The 15285-nt window shown below is 43.3% G+C and overlaps 1 protein-coding gene across 4 annotated transcripts in view; it reads left to right on the forward strand.

Annotated features, from left to right (window-relative positions):
* The window catches only part of PLPPR1 (phospholipid phosphatase related 1), a 168073-nt gene that overhangs the window by 117421 nt on the left and 35367 nt on the right, over positions 1-15285 (forward strand). The gene's annotated exons all lie outside the window — the stretch shown is intronic.

The raw sequence follows: 15285 nt of genomic DNA on the forward strand, positions 1-15285 counted from the left end.
GAAGAGCAACGCAAATAATAATAATAATAATAATAATAAAAATAAAAATCCTCCACATGGAAAACCAGCATGTCAGGGAGAAAGAACCTTCTTAACTTTGCCTTTTCCCTGACACATTATTTTTGTGTGTGTGGATAACTTCCTTTCATGTAGAAACATTTGACGGTGCCATCCCCCTTGTTCCAAATCCAAAGTGATACAGTCTAGGAATGAATTTGTTTCTTTATCTGCTGTTTGTGTGAACTGTGCCTCAGTCTCCAAGGAAACCCTGAGGGTGTTTTTCCTTCCTTTCAAAAATCTAGGCAACAGGCAAGGGAATAAATCAATCTATCATTCCTTCACCCAATCAATATTTTTGTAGGGAGCAAAAGAGATACACCATGTCTCTGAAGTAAGATCTTTTAATTTATAGCCAGCCACAACTATCTCTGAAGACTTCTTTCTCTTTTTTGGCCCTCTAATGTGTGAATGATGAGTCTGTCTGAAAGTGCAGGTGAGAGAACTATAAATTGGCCTTTCTGTAGTCAAGGCTGACATGAACATAAAAATAAATCAAGGAACAGCATTTGGGGGAAATGTGAGCATGGTTTGCTGTTCCGAATAGCCTTCTGCTCGCTACAAATAAAGCCAGCATTCACAGTTGATTTAAGGAGCAGAATGAAAGTGTGTGGCTTCTTTAAGCAACTATGTACACACACACACACACACAGTGATGTCTACTAGTTGTCTTGTTTACAGCTTCTCTTAAAAACACATTTCTACAATTTTGTTAAAGTTACATCCATGGTAACACCAGAAGCCACCTTATACCAGGTCAATGTGCTTCCAAACTGTTACTGCTTTATGAGAGGGATTGTGCAGTTAAATTGTGCTAAATTGCTCTGTGGCTCTAGCACATTAAATTCATTTAAAAATATATATTTGGAGTTTTTGTGGTTTAGAAGTGGCGGAGAATGAACTGAAAGGTATGGGGTGAGCGAATGGTTAGCAGGAAGGCATGTAAAGCACTCTACAAGTGAATCAGGACGAATGCAGGATGAACGGTTATGGTCATATAGCTATCCTGCAAACAAATCAGCACAAATCCTCAGTAAAGACCAGATATAACCTCACATCCATAAGCTTTCTGCAAGCTCAATGAACTGGAGGAACCTTTAGAACAGGGATGCAGTACTGTTCACATACACATGATTGCCATCAACTCTCAAGGGTTTTGGGGAGGGGTCTTTAACCCTACTTAAAGACACCAGGGTTTGAACCTGGGACCTTTTCACATGCAAAGCCTGCACAGTACCACTGAGCTACAGTCAGTATTTCCCTGTTGCTCTCTGCAAGGTTGTTGTTGTTGTTAATAAGCAGCCGGGGGTTGATCTATGAAAAGAGCAGTTAGCTGCCCACCACATGATAGAAATGTATACTGGAAGTCTGACCATAAAGATGAGCTCTTGTTGAGAGCCAGCCCCAACTTCACTTCCCTGTTTTCAGCTAATTTTGCCATTTTTGTTTGCACTTTGGCACCTTCTTCTGGGCAACTTGCCATTCGGAGCTTGGGGGTTTTAAGCATGACATTAGGTGAGAGGATTGGGCATGAGGATTGGATTGGTCTGCCCACTGCTGCTGTGTCAAGGCTTCAGCAAATCCTATCTCTCTCATGGTGGGATGTCAAGAAGCAGAAAAAGCAGAAGAGTTCTTACCAAGTACCGTATTTTTCACTCTATAAGATGCACATTTTCCCTCTTAAAAAGTAAGGGGAAATGTGTGTGCGTCTTTTGGAGCGAATGCAGGCTGCGCAGCTATCCCAGAAGCCAGAACAGTGAGATGGAGCGCTGTGCCGCGCTCCCTCTTGCTGTTCTAGCTTCTGGCTTAGCCGTGCGAAGCCTCCGCAGGGCACAGGGAGCCTTCATCCCACTGCCCTGAGGAGGCTTTGTGCGGCTATCCCTGGCTTTTGCGGGAGTTGGGGGAAGGGACAGAGCGCACGGCTCTGTCCCTTCCCCCACCTCCTGGAAAAGGCCGCAAGAGCCGTGCTCTCTTTAAAGAGCAGCGTGGAGTGTGTGTGGCTCTTGGGGGCTTTTCCCCGAGGAGGGAGAAGGGCAGCCCATCACTGACAGGCTTGCCCTTCTCCCTCCTTGGGGAAAAGCCTGCAAGCACCACACACACGCTCCTCGCGGCTCATGAAAGGGAGCGCTGAGCAGAGCCTGGGATGCATACAGGCTCTGTTCAGCGCTCCCTTTAAAGCATATTTTTTTTCTTGCATTCCCCCTCCAAAAACCTCCAGGTATGTCTTATGGAGCGAAAAATACAGTAGCTTGTTCAGTATTCACAGAGAGAGACGAAGGAGTGCGGTCTCTCGTAGATAATGTCTTTGCTCCAAGTAAAGTCCCACCCCCTTACTATTCTATGTCACCCCTGCGCTGGCTGATGTGTGCTTTCTGCCTCTGAGCTTTCTGTTCTACTACCCTCAAGGCACGCCTGGTTCTGGGAGAGGGGGGTTCAGGAATGCTTTCAAGAGACACTGAGCCTGTCAGCTGTCTCTCCCCTGGTGCTTCTTTTTCCTGCTGCTCCCCCAATATTTCCCAGCTTCTCCCCTCTGCAGCCTCCCCTCTCACTTTCTGCAAACCACTGTTTGAAATCTATACTGTCCTTCTCTTCTTGGAAAGGTACGGGGGGGGCAGTTCCCACCATTCCTCCTCAATCCAGCCTCTGACATGCTGTCATGATCACCTACTGCGTGTTGCCTTTTCCTTATTGCTGTCTAGAGTGATAGGGTGTGCAGGGCATTCTCTCTCTCTCCCACGTAAAAGGCCAAACAAACTTACCTTCTCCTCTGCACCTACCCCTGCCCATACCAGAAAGCGGTTCAGGAGGAAGAGGGGGGCAGAATCACAGAAGTGCTCGTTGACCCCTGGGACAGGATTACCGTATTTTTCACCCTATAGGACGCACTTTTTCCCCTCCAAAAATGAAGGGGAAATGTGTGTGCGTCCTATGGGGCGAATGCAGGCTTTCGCTGAAGCCTGGAGAGCGAGAGGCGTCGGTGCGCACCGACACCTCTCGCTCTCCAGGCTCCAGGAAGCTATCTGCAAGCCTTGCGCACCGGGGGGAGTTCCCCCGGGCACGCAAGGCTTGCGGGCAGCAACCGACCTGGTTTTGGGGGGGAAATAAAGGGGGGAAATTTTCCTTTATTTCCCCCCCAAAAAAGTAGGTGCGTCCTATGGGACGGAGCGTCCTATGGAACGAAAAATACGGTACATAAATTGGGCTCCAATCTGAAAATGAAGCTAATCTTGCTGAAACAAATATGCAGCCGCATGACATTACGCCTGATTAAAATATGACAGTATTACTAAGAGTTAATAATAATAATAATAATAATAATAATAATAATAATGCCTTTCTGTCTCAGTAATATGACAAGTTTTACATCCCAAGATCATTCGCATCTCACTTTCAGTTCCCGGGTTACATATTATTACATATTCTGACCTGGAGCTATGTGCTGTAAGAACTTGTGATGTACTACTGGCTTTAACAAATTCCTTTTTACGTCTGGATTGTGAACTTTTCAGTAATAGAGAGGATGCCTGAGACATATAATCTATAACAGCAGAAAGGTTAAATCAATGTTTTGGTCCTTAATTGGAAGAGCTGCTTCCTATTTAAACTGGACAAGAAGGTGAAGCAGAGGTTCATTAAAATAGTTCCCAAGCATTTATCAAACCAGTACCTAAGGAACTCAGAAAATGAAGATTTTTGAAGACACTGAGATCAAAGAATTATATTCAGCTGAAAATTACCTTGTGGGATCGTACTGAAGGTTCATCTAAGCCACAGTCTTCTTTCCAACATTGACCAGACAGAGATCTCTGAAAAGTTCGTGGCATCTGTTGGTCAGAGGAATACTGCCAGTCCTGGGTAATTACCGCTGTGAAACTTAATGTCTGTGTCCATACATGATATTTAAGCAGTGGTGAAGAATCTATGATCCTCCAGAAGGTGCTGGACTCCAACTCCCATGAGCCTCAGCCATCATGGCCAGTGGTCAGGGAAGATGGGAGTTGTGGTTCAGCAACATGTGGAGGGCCACAGGTTCCCCATCCCTGAATTAAACCACGCTTTAGCGATACTTGCACAATGCATGCCTCTTCCCACACAGTTGTGAGAAGGACTTCTGCAGCCTTTAGTTTCACATTCACATCATTCTTGCTTGCTTTTACCAGAGATCGTGGTTTAAAACAAACTTGTCAGTTTCAGAGCAAGCCAGCTTTAAACTATGGTTTATGAAGCTGGCTTGCTTAACTAACCAGCCAGTTTAATTACCAGCTCTGTATCCCTTGTGGCTACTATTTATAGATGGATAAGGGTTACGGTAACACTCGCAGATCAGCCTTTTATTTAAGTGCTAGCCTGATAACCATACGGTGACCGGGAATGGAATGCAGGCTAGTCATTGGGCTGGTAGAGGAGGAATAGAGTGCTTTGTTCTCCTCTGTCCATAGTATAGAAACCAGCAGAAAAGTACAGCTGTCTGTCGCCTCTCTGCCAGCCTTAGACTAGTAAAGCATTTCATGGGCTAGTAACTCTTATGACCTTATTTAGAAGGCTGCCATAGAAAGGCCCGCCATCATTTTTAAAAAGCTATCACTGTACTTTGTAGCAATAACAGCAGTTATGCATTTCATGAAAGAGTATTGTCTTTTATTTCTTGGGAACTTAATTTAATTTTGTCACACAAACTTAGGTTCTAGCATTTTCAGAAGAGACAGTGTAATTATTTCTATCCACTCTTCCTATGCCAGTCAACATTTTTATAAATCTCTTATCATAAATCTCCCCTCCACACCACTTTAGGAATATTTCCCCCATAAACTAACCACCTCCCAGTTCCTTAAGCCTTTCTTTGTGGGTACGATGCAAACTTTTGATTAATTTATTTTCCTTTTTTCTGTATTACTTTCAACTTTATGATTCTAAATACATCTTTGATTTATAGAACCTCTATAGATAGATATCTCACCCTCAACAATTTTGAAAAGCTAGCTGAAGCCATTCTGATTCTTCCCTCACCAAGACTTGTTCTTCTGTATGCTTCATAAATGGTGTTTTCCTTTTGTTTACCTCCTACAGACATTAGTTTGACAGGTCTGGATTTTTTACATTTGTTTAATGGTGTTATGTCAGTTCTCTTCCAGTCTTCATGTAAGAGGTGGACCTGACTGATAAGCATTTATTTGTTTATTTGTGTACTGCTTTTTGGCCCAAAGGCCTCCAAAGCAGCAAATGGCGTATTAAAACAAAATATACAGTAAAGTATAATTAAATGCAGTCAGTCAATCAAAACAATATAAAATATGTTTGTTAGTTGAAGAATAATGTCACATTTTGGTTCTTTAAGAGCTTTTGTGTGGAATGCTGTCTGGTTTTGGTTAATTGTTCATTTTCATGTGTCCGTTTGTCTGGAGACCTTATATCTTTGGCATCTATACTTGACACAGCTCTTTGCTTATGCAGTCGTACCTTGGTTGTCAAATGGAATCCATTACGGAAGTCCGTTCGACTTCCGAAAATGTTGAAAAACCAAGACGTGGCTTCTGATTGGCTGCAGGAGCTTCCTGCACTCAATCGGAAGCAGCGGAAGCCGTGTCGGACATTCAGCTTCCAGAAAACCTTCACAAACCAGAACACTCATTTTTGGGTTTTCAGCATTCGGGAGCCAAAACGGACGAGTACCAAGGCATTCGACAACCAAGGTACAACTATACCACAATGGTTCACACCCAATATCATCAACTCCAAAAGCCAATGAAATTTTTAAATGAATCCATACCCATTTCCAGGTGGAATCCTTTGCAATAGCTTACCAGTTGAGTGTGCATAACCCAAAGCAGTTCTGAAATTATTCAGTCATATTTAGTAGATTCAATTTTATCATAGGAGTGTTCCAGCATCAGTGTACTAGAAATGAGTCTCTATGACCAGACAAATCGCCAAGGCATGTGATTTGTGATGGTACTAATGGGATGTACATATCTTATCATTCTTTCCTCTGACGACGGAAGAAATTAGAAGGCGTGGGGTGGGGAAGACTGCCAAGGCTTAAAAGTTAAGCCATGCTGCAGCTCTGCAGTTCAGAATACCTTACCTCATCAGATTGGCTCCTTTTTGAGATAGAGATATTGCCTGGAGAAGAGTATCGCAAGCTGGAAGGAAACTGTTCTTGACAACTCAATTTATAACACACTCGAGAGAAACTAGGAGATTTTGAAGGATAATTAAAACCAGAGTGACATACTGGAAAATGCATCAAAGTATGATGGTGTTGTCAAGCAAAGTGTCTGAAGCAAGCAGTTGCGCAGAATGTGCTGGATCTGAATTGGTCCTTCTGGGATGTTTACCATGCTGCTTCATCAGAGGAAACCTGTCTTAAATGGCTTGGGTTTGTTTTTATTAGGACAGATTGGGTCATCATCAATGTCTGCTCCTTAAACATCTCAATCAACAGAGCTTCCCTTAGGTAAAGACATTCCCTGGAATGTTCTGCCATAGCATGAATGAACAGCCTCCCCTATGCATAAAGCCCATTCAGAAGGAAAACTATATACTGGGGAAAGCTTATAGTTTAGCTTTCTCACTCACATGCTAGCGGTCAGGTGTATGTAGATCTGTTATTTTGGCCATTGGAGTTTGTGGGGAAAGTTGCTGAAAATTTATTTTCTCTCCTTTCCATGGCCATCCTTAATTCACGAATGAGCAAAGAAAATGCATTTGAAAATTGTAAGATGGTTGTACAGTGGTACCTCGGGTTACATACACTTCAGGTTACAGACTCTGCTAACCCAGAAATAGTACCTCGGGTTAAGAACTTTGCTTCAGGATGAGAACAGAAATTGTGCGGCAGTGGCAGCGGGAGGCCCCATTAGCTAAAGTGGTACCTCAGGTGTCAGGGAACTGCCAGCGGCTCAAAGGGGAGAGATAGAAGGGCAGTTGTGTTACAGGGAGCTTCCGAAAATCTTGCGAAGCAGTTCCTCTTCCGGCGAGGAGGAAAGCCCCACTTTCAGCGGAGAAGAGGTGCAATGACCAGAGGATGCTAGGAAGAGCCTTAACACCGAGCCTGAGCAAGCTGGAGAGGGGGTGAGGACGCCCTTGCCATCGCCCATCCTGCGCAGTAGTCTGAGGTGCAGGGAGGGGCAGAAAAGGCTGGGGGTGACGAGACTTTTATGTTGAGGGAGGTACAAAAACAGACCACTCCCAGATTCTGCTAGCAATTGAGCCAGACATGAACTTATGACTCTCTTCACTGTAAATAGTTTGCACCAAAATAAAGCCTGGAAAAGACAGGTCGGAGTCTTGCCTGGTTACTCACGAGCAACAGCACCTAACATCAGGTTAAGAACAGTTTTGGGTTAAGAATGGACCTCCAGAATGAATTAAGTTCTTAACCCGAGGTACCACTGTATATGTAAAGCCATGGGCTGATTCACTTGCTTTTGTGTCATTCCACCAGTTTTTAATGGCAATGTTTCACCATAAGCTGTGTGCGGATTGCAGGGCAGAGGGGAGGTTGTGAAGCCAAAGCAAACTAGCCCCATTTGTTTTAATGACAGAGTTTCAAGGAGGCAGCTGCCAGAGAAGAATATTTGGCCACAGGGCTCAAACTGGCGTGCACAGCAAAGGAACTCAGGCTTAAGCAGCCTGACCTGATTTCAGAGCCAAATGGAAAGGACAATTGTGAAGTTCATTGAATCGCAGCTGTAAAGTAGGGTAGACTGCATCATTAAAGCATGCAAAATGCCTTAGATGGTAAGAAACCTTAAATACTGGTGTCAAGTAGCCTTATTCAACTACAAAGTTGGGTGGGTTGGGACCTTGCCACGCAATCCTTCTTGGGATTTTGGAAGTGCAAGCGTGCAACAAAAAGTTGCAATGTATCTGCAGCTCTGATCTCATCTTGTCCTCTGGTTGTTTTCTAGCTTCATTTAAAACCATAAAGAAAGCCCTGCTAGATCAGACAGTGGCTCCATCTCCTCCAGCATTTTGCCTCCAATTGCAGCCAGTCAAATGTACCGGGAGGGATGCGGGTGGCGCTGTGGTCTAAACCACAGAGTCTAGGACTTGCCGATCAGAAGGTCGGCGGTTCGAATCCCCGTGACGGGGTGAGTTCCCGTTGCTCGGTCCCTGCTCCTGCCAACCTAGCAGTTCAAAAGCACGTCAAAGTGTAAGTAGATAAATAGGTACCGCTCATGCGGAAAAATAACTGGCGTTTCCGTGCACTGCTCTGGTTTCGCCAGAAGCGGCTTAGTCATGCTGGCCACATGACCAGGAAGCTGTCTGTGGACAAACGCCGGCTCCCTCAGCCTATAGATCGAGATGAGCACCGCCACCCCAGATTCGTCCGCAACTGGACCTAACTGTCAAGGGTCCCTTTACCTTTATCTTTAAATGTACCAGGAAAGCCCACAACGAGTGCATAAATGCAACAACCCGCTCCTATTGTTTATATCCCAGCAACTGACCATGTTTAATCACCTTTTTAAACCATCAAAACCATTTACAGATCTTACAGCAGTGAATTCCATGAGCTTATCCTGTGTTGAACCATGTTGTTTGTTGAACCATGTTCTTTTGTCTTTCGCTGTGGGACTCTATGTTCTGATGTTATGAAAGAAAGAGCGAGAAAGAGGTTTTCTTCCCTCCAAAAAATCTGTATCTGTGTTCCCCATCTTTTTTGTCAAATGAGAAGCCCTAAACAAGGCTCCCATCATCCCTGACCGCTGGTACTGTTAGCTGGGGATGATGGGAGTTGTAGTCCCAAAACATCTGAAGGGCTGAGTTTGCCTGTGCCTGCCCTAAACCTTTCAACTCAGGGCTGCAGAACCTGTTGCCTTCAATATATTAACTCCCATCATTGCTGACCACTGGCTGTGCTGGCTGGAGCTGATGAGAACCCAAGAACACAAGGGAGGGACAGAGCTTAGTCACCACCCCTGCTGTAGCCGTTCCTTGTACCAGTTTCTTAATCCCCTGCCAGTTTCCAAACCTCTGAGATGGAACGACCAAAGTTGTACCCAGAATCCCAAATGCCATTATCCCTGCAAAAAAATACACCCAACATTATTTTGTGCTGGGTTTTTCACATTAAACAGAACAGTTCTTTGAGGTCAGTGGGGGGGGGGGGTGTTCTCTTTTTCTTTTCTTTGAGGCTCATGAAAGTATGGTTTTAATTTAGAGTTTTAAATAAAAATACCTTGCGGAGACATTGCATGTAGACCTCCTTGCAAAAATATATAGCTTTAATTTTGAGAAGCTAGGCAGAGAAATATTTCTCCTTCCCAGAATGTTGCTGCTGTGAATATGTGATAAATTGATTCTCATTTAAGGGGAAAGCTTTACAGAGAAATGCTGCCATTGAGTTTTTTCTATACTTCATATTTTGCCATCTTAAGGCGTTTCTGAAAGGATTTGCTGGTGAATTCCGTGTAAAACAGAACCAGGGCAATAATGTAAGGTTCCATCTACATTGCTGCTTTATATCTGCTTTATATCTGCTGCAAATTCATTTAGGAAGTGCTCCATTCTTTTTAGTGCCACGACAGTGGTTTGTGCTGTGTTTTCTCAATATCTGGAACAAGTGTGTATGAAACAAAGTGAACAAGAAAGCACAGGGGTGAAATGAACATGATAGCAAGGATGAAACCCATGATGCAGTTCAACTGTGAGTGAATGTCCACCCAGAAGATGCACAGTCTATAGCAGGGGTAGCTAAGGCCCACGGCCTGGATCTTTTTTTCTTTTTTAATGAGATTGAAAAAAGGCGTGTTCTTTGTAATTTTGAAAAATATACTGGTTAACCACAGGAAAGGTACTCTCTGATGTTAATTTTTAATTTAACTTGCTAGACTGAAGTTTCTGACAGATACTTTTCTGAGTCCTTGGGGTCAAACGAAAGTAATTTAAAACAACTATTGTTGAGACATTTCATTCCGAATCTGCTAGACAGAGCCAGATGATGACCCTGGATGATGGCAGGTGGGTGTCCTCCCCCCCCCAACATAAATCCCAGCTATGTGCATGTCATTCCCTGTTCTGAATAAGGAAACTGTTTCCATTGTGGCCGCTTATCCTCAGCTTAGTTTGCTTATTGTTTTTCTCAGTTTTGCTTCTGCCTTACTCCCATCGCCCCTGATTTGACAGGAGATAGTCTTAACCATTTACAGTGGTATGTCGGGTTAAGAACTTAATTCGTTCTGGAGGTCCGTTCTTAACCTGAAACTGTTCTTAACCTGAAGCACCACTTTAGCTAATGGGACCTCCCACTGCTGCCACACGATTTCTGTTCTCATCCTGAAGCAAAGTTCTTAACCCGAGGTACTATTTCTGGGTTAGTGGAGTCTGTAACCTGAGGTACCACTGTACTATATCTGAGCGGCTTTAGACTTTACAAAGGATTGGCATCAGAGAAAAGTGCCTGTGATCTATGATTCCTCTTTTCATGTTCCCTATGTAGCAAGTAAATTGAGAACCCACACACCCAGCTACATGAAAGGAAAAGCATGCCTCAAACACTCTTCCTGGTTTTGCAACATCTGAAGCCACCTCTGGCTCTCCATGCCATTTGCTGCCATTGTGTTTCATTCTTATTCACATGGAGGAACCTATTCATTTCGCTTTTAGTTCCCACCTCTTTAAATTCCTCTCCTTTTGTAATATCTGTTCAAGCATTTCTCCTGCCCGTGCCAATCATGTCTCTGTTGTTGTTTTGTGTAAACCGGGGCTCATTCTTCATTTTGTTCCAGTTCATCAAATAAATCATAAAACTGGATTATTTGCTTGACAAATAAACATCTAACTGTGTGTGTGTGTGTTACTGAGCCAGGTAGCTGTAACGTTACCTGACAAAAAAGAAACTCCTTCATTTTGGAGAATAATAATTGAAGAAGGCATTTGTTACATAACAGGCTGAAGCGATTGGAACTCTGCATCTGAAATCATCAGTGTCTTGTAAGCGAGGACCGTGTCTTCTCAAAAGCTAGCACTAAATTAATAGCAGTTTTGTGTAAGGATGCTTGCATACAATCATAGATATGTGGAAGAGATCTGAATATAGACTGCAACTTTTTTTCTGGAGGTCTGTTTTGAGATTTGCCACTGGCCCACTGGCCCTTTCTTACCTCTCCAAATGCCAATTAAAAAGTCTATGGCCTATTAAAGCTGTGGGTGGGGTGAGAGACTGTTATTATGATTATTTTATTATTACGCTGGCTGTTTTGATGCTTTTTATTGTTTTTATTATTGATGCTCCGTAAAATGTGTTCTTAATGTTGAACAGTGCCCTGGGATCTTTTGATAAAGGGTGGCATATAAATCAAATTAATAAGAATTATAATCATCATCTTCATGAGCCACTGCTATTATGGCATAAGCTTTCATGAACCACACTCCTCACCCCATACCTTGCCCATCCATACCTTAAAATGTTGCTTCTGTACCAATGGAGGATCATATAGGCATGATCCCAGTCTGATTATCTCTGTCTTGGTGGTATAAATGCTGCAATATGATATTGGCCTTCTCGCAGCACTAAAAGAAAAATCCACAACTCCCAGTCTTTCGATCAATCAACCGAGAACCTGATACACAAATGTGTTCTGTTTAAATAAATGAAATTTTCCTATCATTTAACACTGGGGAAAAATTAATGGAAGGTTTAGAGCCTTCCAGCATATGACTTGATTAATCACAAAAGAAGTTGCTGATTTTCCTTTATTTGTTTTTGATTTACATTAGCCTTTGCCAATGCTGCATTTTTAATAGAATCATATTAAAGACAGATGTAATTGTATCCTGGAAATGGAATGTAGCATTTGCTAGTCTCTAGCTAATTTATGAATCCAATTACAATGGAGTGGAATAATCTTTCAAATAGATTGGATAAAGGATTACACTTTTATTATCCTAGTGATATAACTCACATGGACTCTGCGCCATTTAACATTAGAAGTGCAAGGAGGTTATACTTTGTGATCTGAACATGAAGAAAAATATAAATCCTCTTAAGATTAACTATGCAGTTCTGAGACCCATGCAGTATATACGGCCTCAGTCCAGTATACCTGAAGGAGCGTCTCCACCCCCATCGTTCTGCCTGGACACTGAGGTCCAGTGCTGAGGGCCTTCTGGTGGTTTCCTCGCTGCAAGAAGTGAGGTTACAGGGAACTAGGCAGAGGGCCTTCTCAGTAGTGGCACCCGCCCTGTGGAACACCCTCCCACCAGATGTCAAAGAGAAAAACAACTACCAGACTTTTAGAAGACATCTGAAGGCAGCCCTGTTTAGGGAAGCTTTAAATGTTTAATAGACTATTGTATTTTAATATTCTGTTGAAAGCCACCCAGAGTGGCTGGGGAAACCCAGCCAGATGGGCAGGGTATAAATAATAAAGTATTATTTTTATTATTATATTCTCTCAAAGTTACCTTGGACCAAATTCTGGGATAAAGGGAATTAACATTTTCCCGATACCATTGTTTCATCGATTCATATTAACGTCACCACTGAAAGTCAGCTGTTGCAGGGAGATGTATGCCAGTATCTCAGTGGCAATTCTTCTGATACAGGGGCACCCATAGAATCATAGAATTGTAGAGTTGGGTGGGGCTTCAAGAGTTATCTAGTCCAACTCCCTGCAATGCAGGAATCTCACAATTGCCACCACTCAAGAAGCACAAGGCCTCTCCCCCCATTCCATTAGTATTGCCAACACCACCAATATCCCCCTCTACTCCGCCCCCCCATAGAGACCCCCCTCCACTGCCAACCCCACCCCAATACACTGGGAGCCAGTGTGGTGTAGTGGTTAAGAGCAGTAGTCTCGTAATCTGGTGAACTGGGTTCGCTTCCCTGCTCCTCCACATGCAGCTGCTGGGTGACCTTGGGCTAGTCACACTTTTCTGAAGTCTTTCAGCCCCACTCACCTCACAGAGTGTTTGTTGTGGGGGAGGAAAGGAAAGGAGATTGTTAGCTGCTTTGAGACTCCTTAGGGTAGTGATAAAGCAGGATATCAAATCCAAACTCCTCCTCCCCTTCTTCTTCTTCTTCTTCTTCTTCTTCTTCTTCATCAACCCAGATGACACTTATTCATCCTCTCCACTCCCCCCTCCCCAGTCACTCCAACAACCCACACTCTCAGCCCCATGCTCCAAGGACTCTACCCATAGGACAAAAAGAACCACACAAACAAAAATAGCCACACACACCCCGCCAACCTCTCTGTCTCCTCCCTCACCACACAAAAGCAACAAACAAAACCAGCAGGTAAAAGAAAAGGAGAACAAAGAAAGAAACCCATACCAACTAAAACAATACCCCTGCTCCAAAAAAATGCGGGAGAAACAGCATATTGCCTGCAACATTGAAAGCTTGTTTGCAACATTTTTTGAAAGGGTTTGCAAGTGAAATCATAACTAAGCTGCAGTGAAAAACAGTGATTAAGGCAGTCTTACCCTCGGTAGATAATGAAGTAGGAAAATGGAACCATTGGTCATTTAAAAAGGCAGATTAAATATTCTCACAGATATAGAGTAGGGGAGGGATCCAACATCTTGGAATACGAAAAACGGTTCTTCCCGCTCCCTAAGTTATCCAGCTAATTTCTTTTCACAGCAGGAAACAAAGAGGGGAGGGGGAAATGAGAACTACTGTTGTGAAAATATAGAAGAACTCAGCGGTTGTGGGGGAATATGAAAGCACCTTTTGTGGCAATTGATAATATCATTAAAGTCTTTTACGAGAGGAGGAGAAGCAAAGCAATCATATAGAAAAAAGGATTTCAAGGAGCAGATTTCTTTCCTTTCTTTCTCACCCTACTGAAGAGAACAGTTGTGCTTATAACTGGGTGGAAAATTACATTTCTCTTCATTTCTATTTAGTGCTGACAACACAACAATACTAAGGTCATAGAAAAGTAGGATGGCCACATGTCCTATATATTACGGAGGCCAGTCCTCTTATTTGCAGGGCAGTCTGGTCCAAGGTCCAATGTTTTTTTTTTAAAAAAAAAAATATTTTTTTATTAGGAATTTGAACAAAACATATTACAGTGGTACCTCAGGTTACATACGCTTCAGGTTACAGACTCCGCTAACCCAGAAATAGTACCTCGGCTTAAGAACTTTGCTTCAGGATGAGAATAGAAAATGTGCTCCGGCGGCATGGCAGCAGTAGGAGGCCCCATTAGCTAAAGTGGTACTTCAGGTTAAGAACAGTTTCAGGTTAAGAACGGACCTCCGGAACGAATTAAGTACTTAACCCGAGGTACCACTGTATCTTAAAACATATCCTTAATTCCCCCCATTCCCCCCTCCCCTCCCCCCCGACTTCCCTCAGCCCCAATCTCTGGTTTCTCTACAAATGCTATTCTCTGCATGTTACAAAATTGTATAAATCCTTAATTTATCTGACTGGTTATTGTCAATAAAAAGTTTGTGAGTGTTTATTCAAAACCTACCAAGGAGTCCAGTTCACTTTGTTGCTTCTTTAAGTACTCAAGGTCCAATGTTTTCAACCCCGGAGCGGGAACAAAGCAATGAAACTAAACAGGTTACAGACGAAAATTACAAATTCATATAAACATCCAATAAACAGCAAACTCAACCTTTCTATTATGAGGTAAACAAGCAAAACTACAATGACAGAAATTATCATTTCCAATTTAGCCAAATATCTAGGGGACAACAAGCACAAGACATTTAAGCAGATTGAAACAGATTAAGCAGCTACTGGTTTTAACCACGGTTCCCATCCTGTTATTCACTCTCACACAACCCTCCATGTAGACAAGCAAGAGGCATCATCAGAGCCCATAGAGACACAGTCCAGTCGGGCAAAAGCACTTGGGGCATGATGCAGAGCCACTGCAGATGTGGCCAGTGGGAAGTTTCAAGTATTAGATGTTATGTAGTGTAGTTTCACCCTGGGCCAACAGGGGGATACTGTATATAGTTTTCACTCAGGTCTGTAGATAGTTTTCACTCAGGTCCGCGGCAGTTATTTTAGGCGGGAACTCTGGGCTGTTGTGGTTACAATGTTGACAGCCGGCTGCCTATAAATACAGGCCGGCTGAGCTGTTCGCAGTTAGTTCTATTCCAGCTTACCATAATAAAGAGCTACTTGAAGAAATCGCTGTGCCGGCTGCTATGTCAACCCACCACTTAACACTGGCGACGAAGGTGGGATTGATGGACATCAGAGCACAGCCAGATGCGGCCAGCCTCTGAACTGAGCTGAATCACTGA

Source organism: Podarcis pityusensis (genome assembly GCF_964106645.2).
Source record: "Podarcis pityusensis genome assembly, chromosome: 17".
Classification (NCBI taxonomy): Eukaryota; Metazoa; Chordata; class Lepidosauria; order Squamata; family Lacertidae; genus Podarcis; species Podarcis pityusensis.